Here is a 16,717-nt window from a genome sequence, read left to right as displayed (position 1 = left end):
CCTCAGAGAAACGAGACTGCTCGGCCAGACAATTTAGGGAACGACAACAATTAACACGCTAATACTCTTCTAAGTACAGAAGACAGAACATACAATTTCAATATTAATTTCTTAAAAAATCCAAGTCGTTGGCGAGCAGGTCATAGTGACGTGTTGGCTTGTGCGTACCCATGAAGGAGACCAAGATGGATTGATAAAGACGGGACTCATTTCTCATGGTGGGAAATATAGATAACGTCTGTTTTTCAGTGGGGGTAAAGGAAGGTAAACAATGCAGTATCATAGGAGTTACGGATGCAATCCTAATAAATGGGAGATCAGTATGTAACAGCGTAACTAATAAGTATTACCTCGATTGTATCAGAAAAAGTTGTCTTGCAAATTAACCACACAAAAACAAACCTAATGTGTATTAGGAGACGAAACAACAACAACCATCGGAATTTAGAAAGAATGACAAGATTCATGAACTGGTACTGAGGAAGAACAATAACGATTAAAAACAAGATGTATGAAAAAAATTAAGGCAAGAATATCGACAGCTGATAGGAGTTTCTTTAGCTTACAAGATGTCACGAATATATATATATATGTATATATATATATATATATATATATATACATATATATATATATATATATATATATATATATATATGTATATTTATATGTATATATATATATATATATATATATATGGCGAGCAACCAAGCTATGAACTTATAGTTTAATAATACGATAATACTCTTCTAAGTATATGTCTTAAACTTCAGTATTAACAAAACAGTTGGAACAAAGGTTGGGGTATTCGAAAACACAACACTGTAAACTATTACAGGACAGATTTTTGATAGAGAAGACCTATGGAGAAAAAGGCACATCTAGTAACTTAGACAGGAGACTGAGAATCATAGATGCTGTCAAGAGAAATAAGCTTAAATGGACAGGTCATGTTGCACACGTGACTATCAGGATGCCTAGGTGATGAACGCACGTGTGGAAGGGAGAAGACCGAGAGGAAGCCCTCGGAAGAGGTGTACTGATGGTGTGAAGGAGGTGGGGAAGAAAAGTCGTGCCGAGTCATGACCCAGAAAACTGGATGGAACTGTATGTGACAGTAGCAACCAGAGCTGGGCGCGTTCCTTGATGCGTTCCGCTTTAGTTTGGCCGCGGTTAGCGCTCCCAAACTATTAAAGCTGAGACAAGTTCATACCGAAATAAAAGTCCTGTAGGCCACATACTGTACCAAAGAAAACATTCGTAGGCCACATACTATACCGGCACCTATATTGCTTTAATAGTTTGGGAGCGCTAACCGCGGCCAAACTAAAGCGGAACGCACCTAGCAATGCACCGAGGAATGAGTCCAACTCACTAGCAACGATATATGTAAAAGCTAAACCCCGACATTCCACATGTTTATGTAATACATCACAAATCAGCTTAGTCCTGCACAGAAGGATGATTGAAAACTCACGACATTGGATCAAGAAATCCATGTTGGAAACGATTGAGCAACTTGATCCAAGAATTTATAAGCGACGCTCACGCACCGGCTGCCCGTGAAATGCAATCTTTCATTGGTGGAGCCACACACTAAGGCTGGGAGCGGGTTTTAGTAGTTAGGAAGTGAAACACAGGTGTTCCCATAACGATACGGGCCAGTGTTTTCCCGCCACTAAAAACAATCCGTGTCTAAGAGAGGAAGGGCGCTTCCCTCTGCAGCGTAAGAAGAAAGCTAAATATAATAATAGTGAAGCAAGGAATAGACTAATTAACTAGCTGATTAATAAGAAATAATTGATTAATCAATTAATGTACTAATTAGTTGAAAAAAGGACGGAGCAGAAGAAGACAGGATATACAGTAACTATTAAATGACGTCCCACAATCTGAGATTGATAAGAAGGAATTTGAGGAAAAAAAGAAATTGAGTAGTTTGCAAATTGCATGTACTAGTGTAAATGAAACGACATTGGACAAGTTAGAGACCAGTGATTAACAAAGAAAGAACCAGATATAATTTTGTTAAGGCAAAGTTAAATGGAAAAATTGATGCTAAAGTGGAAGAAAGAAACTACAATTTATGGCGATGGAAGGAGTAAAACAGGAGTGATAAGTGATTAAAAAAAAAAAAAACATATTTATAATGGTACTGGGAGGGTGTAAAATTGAAGTACGGTTAATGAACATGGAAATAACAATAGAGTGAAACAATAAAAATAATAATGAAATGCAGTGGTTTATGTCCCACCTACAATAACAGTGTGGAGCAAGGCCGAATACAAATATTTGTTTTTGTACTGAGCTAATTGCAGAAATGATTGAAAAATAACTGAAAATTGTGGTTACACCAAGAGGAATGGGAAACAAATGGAAGTAAAGAGTTATGGTGTAATACACAGCTGAATTCAGCAAAGAACAATATAATGACGTTTTAGGTCAAAGCAACAAATGTGGGGATGAAGATACACCAGCAAGATTGAATTTACTGTTAACACGAGTAGACAAGGAAGATTCTATTTTACCAGGGGAATCATTACAGGATTTTATATATATATATATATATATATATATATATATATATATATATATATATATATATATATATATATATATATATATATATATATACTGTATATATATATAAACCAATCATTCAAATCAACCATACTAAGTCCACTGCTGAACAAAGGCCTCCTTCATAGCATTCCACTACTCACACGACCACGCCAACCTCTGCCACGTCACTCCTGCAAACTTCTCAATCTCGTCTTTCACTTTCTGTCTGGTCTCCCTCTTCCACGCTTCCCATCTCGCGGCGTTCACTCAGCAACACACTTGCTCCATCGCTTGTCAGTCGTTCGCACTATATTACCTGCCCAATTTCCCGTCCTCTGTTTTACTGGCTCCACAATATCTTTCACTCTAGTCTGCTCTCTCACCCAACTTGCTCTCTTTCGGTCTCTCAGCGTTATTCCCATCACTGATCTCTCCATTCTCCTTTGTGCAGTCCTTAGCTTTGTTTCTATCGCCTTCATCAGTATCCAAGTCTCACAGCCGTGGATTATTGCTGGCAGAATGCATTGATTGTAAATTTACGTTTCAAACATAAAAGTAGACAGCCCCTCAGGATTTTATTATACTTACCAAACACTTTCCAACCAATTGTTATACGTCTTTTTATTTCATTATGGTGATCTTTTGTCACTTTTACTATATGGCATAAATAATTATACTCTTCAACTTCTTCAAGACTCTCACCATGAATTATAATCTCTTTACTTTGAATGTTCGTGTTGAACATTACATTTGTTTTACTCTCATTTGTTTTTAAACATACTCTGAGACTTTCCTTGTTCAGATCACTCAGGATATCTTTCAAGTCTTCTGCTCTGTCTGAAAAAAGAATAATGTCATCCGCAAATCTTAGGGGGTTCAAATATTCGCCATTAATATATATATATATATATATATATATATATATATATATATATGTATATATATATATATATATATTTATATATATATATATGTATATATATATATTTATGTATATATATATATATTATATATAATATATATATATATATATAGATATTGCTCGAAACCACGAGGAAATCAAAGATCGGAATACTGAACGTTTTCGTCTAGATAAGATATTTTCAAAGTACATAGTATCACAACTAAGTATAACTTAAATACAATAGTGTAGACAACAGGAGAGGTCACTCAACATAAATACATAAGGATTGTCTTACAAAGCAACAAAAATAGAAATAATGAAATAGATTATAATAACAAGAATAAATAAATAAAGTAGGTGACATTTGACACAGGTGACAAAAGGTCACACAAGATGCCTAAGGCGGAGCTTTGTGACATTATCCTACAATTTGGTTGATGAAAAAAGGATCGAGCTTGAAAAGGCCAGTGCTTAAATTGAGATTCTCATTGCAAGTTTTTTAATGGAACATGATTCAATTATATTCCTTACCAAATAAGAACTACATGAAACAATGTCATTCTTATTTTGTAATGAATATAATTGAATCGTGTCTTATTGGCACTTATGTTAGCCAGTAATTTAAACACTTCTTTAGTGGTCTTATGTAGTTGGAAACACTTTGTGGACTTATCTTTATAGTACTCCTGAACGTACCCCAGCCCAAACTTCCCAGAACCCGTTGGGAGGGATTTTATTAGTTTAGTGGCTATGGTTGTGAAAAAGGAGTTGGAGTGGTTAGCTATAGTGTAATTATCAGTTAAGCTTGCCGTTTATCAAGAGTCCTATCCTGTCTGCTTTGTTACTAGGCTAGGGTCTTCAGAGTTTGTCAAAGCTTCTTTGGATCGTGTTTGTTCTGGCTCACCATGTTAGTACAATAATCAGCTTTGGCTTTTCCCTTCCAATATTTCACCTGATTCCTATAATATAGATAGCCATTATAGTCCTCCTGTTTTCTACTTTTCATAAATCTTGCAATAAATCTGTCTCTATATATAATATAGATAGCCATTATAGTCCTCCTGTTTTCTACTTTTCATAAATCTTGCAATAAATCTGTCTCTATCTCTAATCAAACCCAGTACTTCGTTTGTCACCCATGGTTCCGTCCTCTGTTTTATTCGTATCTCTCTGAGAGGCCCTACTCTGTCAGTAATAGTAAGAAATGTGTACTTAAAATTAAACTAGGCTTCATAAACATTAGTACAATTTAGTACTGGCGACCAGTCTGTCCTACCCAGTTCATCTACAAAATGTTCCCGTGAGTAATGCTTCATGGAACGAAGCTTCATTGTGTTGTGCTTATTGTAAATCGTCTTCCTAGCTTTCCTAGTACAATATATGAGCTTGTGGTCACTAAGACCATAATCACAAGCACCGGCCTGTGTTATCTTATTACAATCGGAAACCAGGATAAAATCTATGATGGACCTGGATGTGCCTGTTATTCTAGTAGGCGCGTCAATCAGTTGTGTCAGGCCATAAGATTTTAGCAAGTCCCTCATTGCCTTAACAAGGTTATTGTTTGTACTTGCCAGATTGATATTGAAATCACCTAGGATAATAATTTCTTGGTCATGCATATTGACCCGATTGAAACCAGTAGATTATAATACGGTATAAAAAGACATCTGTACCCCACATAAGATGGTATGCAATTTAGGTAACAGTATTTCTATCCACACAGCTTCGAGGCCCTCGTTACTCATAAGGTCTGTACAGGGGTTGAATGCTAAGTCATTGCAAATGAAAGTACATACCCCTCCTCCGGTCCTCTATCTGTCATTACGCACCACACTATAACCCGGAATCGCAATTTCTGAGTCGTCGGAGATGGTACTGTCCAAGACCTATATATATCAGGTCTAACCACTTCCGACCGAATTTCGAGGGTGTTGGCGCAGCGGGCCGTGAACGTCACCTGGCTGTTCAAAGTGGGGTTCGCGCGTCCTATCGCTGTCAGTTGTAGCTGGTGCGTCGCTCGGGTATGTTGCTGCCTCCGCTCGCACCGCTCCACGCAATTAGTTATATTCTGACAATGAAGATCTGTATATACCGGTATATATAGATCTTGACAATATGGCTTATTGTGACATTAAGGGTTGTGGCTCAAACCAAAGAGGAAGTAAGCCAAATGTTAATTTTCATCGTTTCCCTGCAAACACACACACACACGCACACACACAAATGTGAACGTGTACACATATAAGCACACACGACGATATCTCCCCTTCCCGTAAAATACAAGTATATAAACGCACACACACACACACACACACACACACACACACACACACACACACACACACACACACACACACACACACACACACACACACACACACGTGAACGTGTACACATACTGTATAAGCACACACGACAATATCTCCCCTTCCCGTAAAATACAAGTATATAAATACACACACACGCACATATATATAAGTGACTCGGTGGTGCGGTTGGTAGGGACTCAGATTTCTGGGACAACAATAACAGCATTACCTAGTTCGTATCCCGCCCAAATATAAAAATTTTCATCGTTTCCCTGCAAATAAACACACGCACACACAAGTGTACACATACTGTATAATCACACACATACACGTGTACACATACTGTATAAGCACACACGACGATATCTCCCCTTCCCGTAAAATACAAGTATATGAATATACACACACGTTCAAGTGAGTAAGAGAATCGTAGGAGTGGTTGGTAGAGACTCAGACGTCGCAGCCGCAATTATCGGTGATACCTGCTTCGAATCCTGCCTAAGCTTGATTTTTTTTCAGTATTGCTGCGCTTCGAATCGTTACTTCAACTCTCGTGGGCGGGGAGTTTGGGATGTGTGTGCGTGTAAGTTTATAGATCGGACATACGACCTCTGAGCTCTCTTACGAGAGGGAAATAGCTGTCGATCACGAGTCCAACACGTGATCCAAAGGACCAAGGTGAATCACACACACACATACACACACACATGTGAACGTGTACACATATAACCACACACGACGATATCTCCCCTTCCCGTAAAATACAAGTACATAAACACACACACACACACACACACACACACACACACATACACATACATATGTGAACGTGTACACATATAAGCACACACGACGATATCTCCCCTTCCCGTAAAATACAAGTATATAAATACACACACGCACACACATACACACACATGTGAACGTGTACACATATAAGTACACACGACGATATCTCCCCTTCTCGTAAAATACAAGTATATAAATACATACACACACATACATACGCGCACACACACACACACACTTCAACGAACGGACGGCTTAGAAGACGTTCTGAAGAAAATTGAAGTTTCGTGGATCCCAACGCAAAGAGAAGTGCCTATTGTATTTACAGGGTGGGGGAAATTGCTCGTGGGGTAGTGGGAAAGTAGGGAAAGAGGAGAAGCGGAGGGATTGCTGAGGGAAAATGGAAGGAAATGAGGAAGGAGAGGACTTGGCCCAGGCAGACAGGCGAAAGGTAAACAAACGGCCCCCCCCCCCCCCCCGACCAGCTGAGCGATACAGTAGAAAGTGATGAGAATATTTTCCAGGGATTTAAAGAGGGTGGGGGGGGGGGGAACCCCCCCCAGACTGACAAGACTAGAAGAGAAGGTCGATAAGATGATCGAGGACTTGGAGCGTAGGTTCGGTCATGTTAACAACATTGTACGGAGGGTTGAAAAATTGGAAGAACTAGAGAAGGCGAACAAAAACTTAACTAAGGAAATTGAAGAATTAAAAAAACAGTTAAAAGAAGTAAAAGAAGAGAATAAAGTCTTAAAGGAGAATAATAAGGAGAACAAGGAGGGTTGGAAAAAAATTCAAGAAAATAGCAAAGTTGCATTCACTGACATAATCAGACAGCAAATGAATGAACAAACTGAAAACTCAGTTATTAAAGTGATGAGACAGAAGGAGAATATAGTAAGAGACTTAGCAAACAGAAAGAAATGTATAATTATATTAGGAATGGAAGAGAAACATAACCCAGATAGAACCACAAGAATCAAAGAGGAAAATGAAAAAGTAAGAAATTTACTAGAATTAGTTCAGGAAGATGAACCAGAAATAATGAAACAAACCGAAGAGAAATTCAGGCTTGGGAAATATAGTACAGACAAGACCAGACCAATTAAGATTAAATTCAGGTCACAAACTACGGCTGAGAATATCTTATCCAAAACAGGGAAACTAGCAACAAGTGAACAATATAAAAAGGTATGGATAAAAAGGGAAATGAATAAAGAGGAAAGAGAGGAAGAAAAACAGAAAAGACTTGAAGCTAAGGAAAAAAACGAGAAAAGAACGGAGTCAGAAAAAGAGAGATTCTATTGGAGAGTAGTGAATATGAAACTAAAGAAAGTCGACATACAAGAGAAAAACAAAAGGGAAACAGAGAACACAATGGAAATGGCAGAAAACTAAGAGTGTCTTACACAAATATAGATGGATTAATAACAGGACTGAATGAGCTGAATGATTATTTGAAAGAAAAAGAACCAGACATAATGGGAATTGTAGAAACAAAATTAAAAGGTCCACTACCACCCAACAGTGTAGGACATGATGCATATAATTATTGGATTAGAAACAGAGTGAAAAAGGAAGGGGGCGGAGTTATGTTCCTGACTAAGAAGGATATAAACGTGAAGTGTGTCACATATGGAAAGAATACAGTAGAGATGATAATGATGGAAGTAGAAGACAGAGATAAGAAGAGCAGAAAGTTTGTGATAAATTATGTGCCCCCGAAAACAGCCTCATGGGAAGAGAGTGAACATAAAAGTATGTTAGATGACACAAAGATAACATCAAACAAGATAATGGAAGAGGGAGGAAAAATAGTTATGATGGGCGACTTTAATTGCAAAGAAATCTGCTGGGAAGAAATTACAGTAAAGGGTGGAGACGGCTCATGGGGAAACGCTCTACTTGAGATGGTTACTGACCATACAATGACACAATGGATACAGGAGAACACTAGGTATAGAAATGAAGAAGAGCCATCGAGACTAGACCTAATAATTACATCCGAACCTAGAATAGTGGATAAAATTGAATATAAAACACCAATAAGTAAAAGTGACCACATATTGATTGAACTGGAACTTAATGAAGAAAAATATATGAAAAGAAATGAACAATATAGAAAAGGAAGAATGATGTATGAAAAAACAAACTTTGATAAAATAAGAGAATTCTTTCAAAAGGAAAACTGGGAAGAAATATACAAAGAAGAAACAACAGTAGAAGAGAGATGGAATATTTTGACAAAAATTTACAAAAAAGGAGTGGAAAAGTATGTCCCAAGACAAAAACAAGAAAAAGAATATGTAAAATGCTGGTACAACAAAAGTTGTAGGCAGTTAAAAGACAAAAGAGACAAAGCCTGGACCAGAGGGAAAAAAGACAGAAGACCTGAAAAATTGGACAATATATACCTGTTATAGAAATGAATATGTACAAACGTGCAGAGAGGAAAAGAGAAAATATGAAAAAGATATCATAGAAAAGTGTAAAGATCAACCAAAACTATTCTACAGATTTGTAAACAATAAACTGAAAAACAAACAAGACTTGGAGAAATTAAGACAAGAGGGAGTTGAATACACTGAGGAAATGGAAATGGCGGAAATTATGAACAAACATTTTAAATCAGTGTTTACAAGGGAGAACATACAACCTGAAGAGAACGAATGGAAAGAGAAAGTCCCCCCTATGGAAGAAATAGAAGTAACAAAGAATGAAATATTAACACATTTGAGTAATCTCGATGTCAGAAAATCGCATGGACCAGATGAAATAGCAAACTGGATACTGAAAGAATGCAGGAATGAACTGGCAGACAAAATACATAGCATACTAAATAGTTCCTTGAAAGAAGGAAAAGTTCCAGAAGATTGGAAAAAAGCAAATATAGTACCTATATATAAAGGAGGAAATAAAGAAGAACCTACCAACTATAGACCAGTCTCTCTAACAAGTGCAATAGCAAAAATTTGTGAAAGAATTATCAAAAGTTGATGGGTAAAATATTTAGAAAAAAAACAAAGTGTTAAATCCAAGGCAATTTGGATTCAGACAAGGACGATCATGCGTCACCAATTTGATATGTTTCTATTCAAGGCTAATAGATATAATACAAGAAAGAGATGGATGGGCGGACTGTGCATTTCTAGACCTAAAAAAAGCTTTTGACAAAGTACCACATAAGAAGTTGCTTAAGAAATTAGAAACTGAAGGAGGAATACAGGGCAAACTACTAAATTGGATGGAAGACTTTTTGCAAGAAAGAAAAATGAGAGTAGTGATAAGAAACCAGCACTCAAAATGGGATGAAGTAATAAGCGGTGTTCCGCAGGGAACAGTTCTGGCCCCAATAATGTTTGCTATATATATTAATGATATGGATGAAGGAATTGAAAGCTATATGAGCTTCTTTGCAGATGATGCAAAACTACTGAAAAGAGTGAAAACTGAAGAAGATTGTGAATCACTACAGAGAGATCTAAATAAAGTACAGGAATGGAGTAGGAAGTGGGAGATGGAGTTCAATACAAAAAAGTGTAGTATAATGGAATTTGGAAAAAAGCAAAAACAGAATAACAGGAGCATATAAATTGGGAGAAGAAGGAATAAAAAAAGTAGAAAACGAGAAGGACCTGGGAGTCATTGTTATGAATAATATGTCACCTGAGAAACATATAAATAAGATTTTTGGAGAAACTTATAATTTAATAAGAACAATCAAAGTGGCATTTACATACCTGGATGAAGAAATGGTGAAGAAAATCCTAATCACCCTGATAAGACCAAGATTGGAATATGCAGCAACGATATGGTCACCAAGTACAAAAAAATGTATAAAAAAAAAACTTGAAAGAATACAAAGAGCAATTACAAAATTGGCACCAACACTCTCAAAACTATCATATGAAGAGAGACTAGAAAAACTTGAACTACAGACACTAGAGCAAAGAAGAGAGAGAGGAGATTTGATAGCTATTTACAGAATCATGAAAGGCATAGAAATTACTGATAGAGAGAATCTGATAAAATGGGATGACAGAAATACAAGAGGACACAGAAAGAAAATAAAAAAAGACAGCTATAGAAGAGATTTGAAAAAGAACAGCTTTCCTCACAGAGTAATAGACAGTTGGAACAAGTTAGATGAGAAAGTAGTGTGTGCAAAAACAATACATGAATTTAAAAATAGTTTAGATAAAATGAGATATGAAGACGGGACCCCACGAGCATAGCTCCCCTTCCCGTAAAATACAACTAGGTAAATACATGTGAACGTGTACACATATAAGCACACACGACGATATCTCCCCTTCCCGTAAAATACAAGTATATAAACACACACACACACACACACACTGATAATAGCAATGAGCTAGAGAGAGAGATAACGGGGGGGTGGGGTATAATAGTTCCAGTCTTCCTTGGCGTTTCACAATTTTCTTCATTGTTTCACAAAGAGAAAATGGAACCAACCAGATGACGTCAGAAGCTGCGTAGAACGGCTCAAACGGTTAGACCTGGTGTATATAGATCTTGGTACTGTCTAGCCAGGTTTCGCTGACACCGATGCCTGCTGCCCTGGTGTAGGTAGATGGCTCCTGGCATTCTAGTGCACGAAGTGGAGTCCTCGCTTGTTGAAGCAGTTGAAATCGTCCCCAGGTGTTGACTGGGGCGAGGCACAGCGATCGGGGTTAACATGTATAGGGTCATCCTCACCATCGGACACGGGGGTGCTTGCTGCTCCTCATCATTGGTATATTTGAAGTTGATAAAGATCTTGCTCCCAGTCAGGAGACTAAGAGTGTCAGCCCTTAATGGCAGAGTTGGGCGCGTTGCCGCCGGACAGGTAGTGCATTACCGTTAATGCGTTACCGAAAAATCTGGTGTTGCAGTTCCGTGAATGCGTTACCGATTTTAATTTCCCTAGGGCGGTCCGCGTTACTACGTTTATATATATATATATATATATATATATATATATATATATATATATATATATATATATATATATATATATATGCGCCCATAGGCATTAACGCGGACCGCTCTAAGGAAATTAAAATCGGTAACGCATTCATGGAAATGCCTCCCAGATTTTTAGATAGATGTGAGGATAGTGACTATTTATATTAAGAGAGGCAGCAGGGAGATAATTTACTTAATATTAATTTCATAAAACTACCACCCACTGCCTGTCATTAGTCCCCTTGCTATGTATATAATTATCATGTCACCCCTTTCAGTAGTAGACACCTATTTCCAGTATATGTTGTAAAATCCTTATCTAGCATCTATCGAGTGACAAGGAATAATTTCCTTTTTGTTTTACTCAGAATCAGAGGGAGGAGGAAAACCGTGAACTATCAACAGAGAATTTTTTATTACTACTTCTACTTTAACTATATACAAAATTCACAATTATAACCATATAACGTTATTACATATTCCAAGTTATAAAAAAGAAATAAATTTACCTAGGAGACATGTGAGAGATAAGGAACCTGCACTGGCTTCTTGTGTTCTTGAATTAGAGTCGGACGACTATTGTCAGCTGGGGCTGGAGAAAGGAGCCACACGTTGTCGTGAAGTCTTGAAGAGGAGATACTTAGGAAAAAGGGGTACCGTTCAGATCAACACCATGATGTTGTGTACAAAGGAGAGTTACGTCTGTCTCTTCTCGTGGTAAGATATCTTCTCCCTAAGCGCGTCCTTTACATCATCTTTCATAATCTTTGCTGATGACGTCATTACTACGCTGTTATGCAGAGCGACGAACACTGCTTGCATAAATGTGTATGTAAAGGGCCCCATACACACTCAGGTGGTCTCTGAGCAAACTAGGACTGTTCAGGCAAAACCGAGTGTGTATGGGAGGTTGAGGTGGGCTGTGCAGGCCGCCGGAGAGGCTGCTTCACGAACCTGTAGCTGATAGACTGGCTCCGTCCGACCAGGTTCCGGTTCAGGCCTGTTTGAGCATGTATGGGTACATGAGGCGGCCTTGAGGCCACAGTTCTCAGTACAGCACTCGGCAGCTTACCGTGAACATATCTACCGCGCTGAGCACAAGCTGCACCACTGAAGAAGAACGACGATTTTGGAGCTTTTGGAAAATCAAATCTAAAGAGTACTCAGAAAAAAATGAAAAGATAATGCAGCGTACGACTTGCTTGTTGAAAAATGAAAAGAAAAGGACGGTGCAGCTACCCGAGATTTAGTGAAAAAAAAAATCAACAGCATAAGGAGCTGCTAAAAAAAAGAGGAAGAGACTAGTCTCCCACCCTGACTGGTCCAATGCGGTACAAAACAATCACCTCATAATTATGGGCCTGATATAAACACGAATTTAAACTGAGTAATGCAATATCGGGTGTATAGTAGATATATATATATATATATATATATATATATATATATATATATATATATATATATATAGCATTAGAATGAAAGAATACAGACACACCTAATAAAATGATAACCTGTTGATAGCCAAAATAAAAAGATATGTACTATGGTATAGAAGAGGTTCGTTGAGAAGATTATTTGAAGATTGGCAACAAACACATCACACACAAACATGCATAGTCGCACACAATAAGATACAAGTACAAGGGTGAATCTCATCCAGAGCATTCCGAGTTCAACATGAGAAAATATAATGTTTCTTGTGAAAAAAAATTGAGACAGTGTAGGTCTGACTCGGTCCTCTACAGGTACAATAAGCAAGCTTTTGTGATTTGTTGGTCATTGTAACAGCTACGGCAACTAGACTTCCATATCCACGAGAGAGGCCTGTCCAAGGTCTAAATATACAGGTCAGACCGTTTACATTCTTCTGCGCAGCTTCTGACGTCATTTGGCTGAGTCCATTTTCTCTTTGTGATACACTGAAGAAAACTGTGAAACGCCAAGGAAGACAGGAACTATAATATTTTATATATTATATATATATATATATTATATATCATATATATTATATATTCATATATATAGACAGGAACTATAATATTTTATATATATTTATATATTTTATATAATATTTGTCAGAATATAACTAATTGCGTGGAGCTGTGCGAGCGAAGGCGACGTCATTTTCGAACGACGGACTAGCTTCAACTGACAGCTATAGGACCCGCTAACCCCACTTTGAACAGCCAGGTGACGTTCACGGGCCCGCTGCGCCAACTCCCTCGAAATTCGGTCGGAAGTGGTTAGACCTTATATTCTTATATCTTGGGCCTGTCTTCCCTTCGCGGTGTCTCGCTAGAACTGAGTTGTTGCCTTAAACTAAAAGGTCAGATATCAAGACTTCCGTAACTTTTTGTATTTACAGTTTAATGTACATAAAAAAGCATACTGACAGTATTCTATATAATTCCACCATCTACATCTTATCAAATTTGGCAAAAACAGTTGTTTGTCTTCATCTCATTGCGTCGTCTGCTATTCGAAACAACCCGCCCGTGCGCTTCGGGAACGTTCGGGGAATTCCGCGTTCATGACGTCACAGTTGCCAAACAATATTGTTATTCTGAGAGTGCATCGTATCGCTTTTGCATTGTCAGTCGTGTGTCGTCTCTTGAGTGTCTCATTTTTTTTCTTTTTTATTGTCACAAAATTGTGATAATAATGGTGTACTGCGTTGCCGCAGGCTGCAACAATGGTAGTGGAAGTGGGAGGAGTTTCTTTCAATTTCCTACGGAGCCAGCCCGACGATCGGAATGGATAGAAAGGTGAACAGAGCAGGCAAAGGACCGGGCAAACTGTGGGAGCCTTCGAAGTTTTCAGAACTTTGCTCTGACCACTTCGAAGAGGAATGCTTCGAAATGAATCTAGCGTTATCGATTGGATTTATGGAGACCAGGAGACATCTAAAACCTGATGCCGTGCCCTCAATTTTTGCAGCTACTACAAAGCATTCCACGCCGAAACCAAAAAAGAAAAGTAGGAGGTCAGCGTTTGATAAACGCCGGAGGCTTGAGGTACCGTAGGCAGTTTACTTTTTCTGACTCCATGCATCATGTGCACGCGTTAGGCTTAGGCCTATGCCTATGTCAGAGAGGGCTTGTTATAAATTCCATGGACATGCAGGATGGCCTATATAGGCCTAGTGAATTAAACTGGCCCTGAAGCCATGGACCGGAGCAGTGGCGGCGCCATGGGGGGGGGGCTTTAGCCCCCCCCAACTGAAATGAGCAAATTTAAAATTTAAAACACTCATTGAAATAATGTTATTAAGTGGAATTTTTAATTGCCAGGGCTAAAGATTTGTCAGCCATCAGTGCTAGCCCTACCATTAACCCCCTCCCCTTCTGAAATGAGGATAATATATGAGTATTATCATATTACTATTAGCCCCCCAAAAATTTGCTCAGTCCCCCCTTAGCCTCCCCAACTAAAAATTCCTGGCGCCGCCGCTGGACCGGAGGTATAAAATATTGCAGATACCTACAAAAGACACACTAAATCAGATGTAGTGTCTAAAAGACAATCGCGAACACGGTTTAATCATTGAAGCACTGACTAGGTTGTGTACAGCAGCAGTATTGCCATCACATAAACATGATAAAGAGTCAACAGACTAGTACATGGTACATGACTTTGTAATCAAACTAACAGTGATTTCATAAGTCCACATTGCTTCCTGATATTTATATCACATGTCATTGCGTTCACATCAAACTTGAGGATATTTGAAACCACAGTATGTATAGTCCTCACTTTCCCACTGTGCACGAATTCGTGAGACTGCACAAGATGGCAAAACTTTTCTGTTTTTTTTTTTACCAAGGATGTGGTAAATCCATCTGGTGAAGTGCCGGTAAGCAATATATCTGTATAGCCTGAAAGAAACAACTGCATAAATATTGATAGTCATTTCATGATGTTTTTCCTTGTACATATTTTTATTTTTATGCACTTTACTGTGTTTAGTAAAATAGAAAATACACAGTTGACAGTACTTATTAAAATATTATTTTGCTTCATTTTATTTACATGTATTCATTCATTCATTCCAGTATTTTAAATGAATAATCTCGATCTTGCAGGAAGAAATGGCCACAAGGCAATTCATATCATTTAATTTTCCCCCCATGCTTGGAATTTTAGAGAGAGACTGACAAATGATCGTCGACATAAAAACAAAGGACCCCATCCCATGCTTGCAATGATAGCCTAAATAAGGTAGGAATAATGCACTGAATTTCATACCAGTTGTTATTCCCAATCCTATGAGAGTGGTCAGATCTTTTGCGTTTGCGTCTAGGAGGGGTGGTAGGCCCATCTTGATTCTCGGCACCGTCTAAATCAACGTCGCCGTCGAATTCCGTCTACTCCCCCGTGGTCTCGGGTTCTGAATCTGACAAATCGCTTTCCCCTTCTTCTTCGCTATTTCGTTCACCACTTTCTTCATCTTCACTTGCACTGTATTCCGACGAAGAAACGGGCTGTCCTATTATCAGTTCGAACTGGTAAGGCTTTACAATGCGATGTTCGGCGATATCAAACTCCTCTTCCTCTTCTTCTTCCACCATACATACCATCCTTCCGAATTGGAATGCACAATGGGCCATTTTTGCGAACAAATTTGGATTAAAAACGAACATGAAGATGAATAACTCGATTGGAATGACTGAGCTGAACTACATCGTGTGTTTCTTTGTCCGATTGTTTGGCAACTGTGACGTCACCACCGGTTCACCTAGCGGCGATTACTGGTACTAATTACTAATCGACTAGAACATCCACACTTCGGAATAGTGGTATGTGAGGCGCAATTAAAAGTGAATTTTCTGAATAAATTCTTCTGTAACAGGTAAAAACTTTATTTGTATGCTTTTAAAAAGTACTTTTTCGAGCAATACGATGATTTTTAGCGGATGGTATATCTATTGATATCTGACCTTTAAGACACCAGCCGGCCTCTTCGGCCGCCTGTGCGTGCATGGGGTTGTCTCTCGAACGCCAGAGACGTTCTCCCATATGTTTCACTTCCATCCGCATCATTTATGCGTATACATCACTATCATTACACATGTTTTACAAAGGAAAATTAATACCCTTATAGATAGACACATAATACATATAAAATGTGACATCATTATTATATTACAATATCAGTACAAAAAAAAAAAAAAATACATGT

The 16,717-nt window shown here is 38.2% G+C and overlaps 1 protein-coding gene across 5 annotated transcripts in view; it reads left to right on the top strand.

The window, feature by feature from the left end:
- LOC143027089 (vascular endothelial growth factor receptor 1-like) overlaps positions 1-16,717 on the top strand; it is a 269,766-nt gene that overhangs the window by 45,998 nt on the left and 207,051 nt on the right. The window lies entirely within an intron of this gene.

This window comes from Oratosquilla oratoria, chromosome 7, assembly GCF_046742065.1.
Source record: "Oratosquilla oratoria isolate Oo_2021 chromosome 7, ASM4674206v1, whole genome shotgun sequence".
NCBI lineage: Eukaryota > Metazoa > Arthropoda > Malacostraca > Stomatopoda > Squillidae > Oratosquilla > Oratosquilla oratoria.
This window is presented reverse-complemented; position numbering and strand designations above follow the sequence as displayed.